We start from the raw sequence: 716 nt of genomic DNA on the forward strand, positions 1-716 counted from the left end.
CTGCACACGCAAACACGGACGCACGAATGTACACACACACACACACAGACACAGAACACACCCCCCTCCGTGTACCTTGTGGTAGGGCGATGGACAGCTGTCTCGAGAGGGAGTCCTTCTCATGGCCCAGGTCTCGGAGTCGAAGCTGGCTGTCCCCAGACTGTCCTGGGTCTCCCTCAGGCTGTCCAGCAGCCTCTCCCTCTCCGTCAGCATGTTCACCATCAGAGACTCCAGATTCCTGTGCTGCCCCCCTCGTCACCTCCGCCCCGGGGCTCTCCTCTGCCCCCGTACCACCCCCCATACCCCATACCGCCTCCATTCCCCCGCCACTCCCTCCCGGAGAGGAAGGCCCTCCCCACACTCCCGCCACGCCCATCCTCAGAGATGGTGGGCATCACCTCGCACATCATCTTGAGGCCGGAGTGTGTGGGGTGTTAGCTGAAAGTTGGTGGTGTCGGTGGAGGTGTGTGGGGTGTTAGCTGAAAGTTGGTGGGTGTCGGTGGAGAGTGTGGGATTGTTCTGGGAGAATTTGCTTCAAAGAGCCCACAGATTTTTTTTTCAAGTGTGTATGCTTGTATGAGGTAAGGTGTGAAGGCACTCTATTCTCTTTTGTCTCTCTCTCTCTATTTCTCTCTGCCTAGCTTTGGCCCTGGTCTCTCTCTTTTTTTGTGTCTGTCCTTGCTTTCTCCTGTTATATGTGAGAGAGGTTGGTAGAG

At 56.4% G+C, this 716-nt stretch overlaps 1 long non-coding RNA gene across 1 annotated transcript in view; it reads left to right on the forward strand.

The window, feature by feature from the left end:
- Positions 1-326: 326 nt before the first annotated feature.
- The window catches only part of LOC139025070 (uncharacterized), a 791-nt gene continuing 401 nt past the window's right edge, over positions 327-716 (forward strand). Inside the window, exons 1-2 of the long non-coding RNA XR_011476510.1 lie at positions 327-424; positions 464-508. This is a non-coding gene — a long non-coding RNA (uncharacterized lncRNA). The remainder of the gene's footprint in view (positions 425-463; positions 509-716) is intronic.

The sequence above is a fragment of the Salvelinus sp. IW2-2015 genome, unplaced genomic scaffold (assembly GCF_002910315.2).
Source record: "Salvelinus sp. IW2-2015 unplaced genomic scaffold, ASM291031v2 Un_scaffold2228, whole genome shotgun sequence".
NCBI lineage: Eukaryota > Metazoa > Chordata > Actinopteri > Salmoniformes > Salmonidae > Salvelinus > Salvelinus sp. IW2-2015.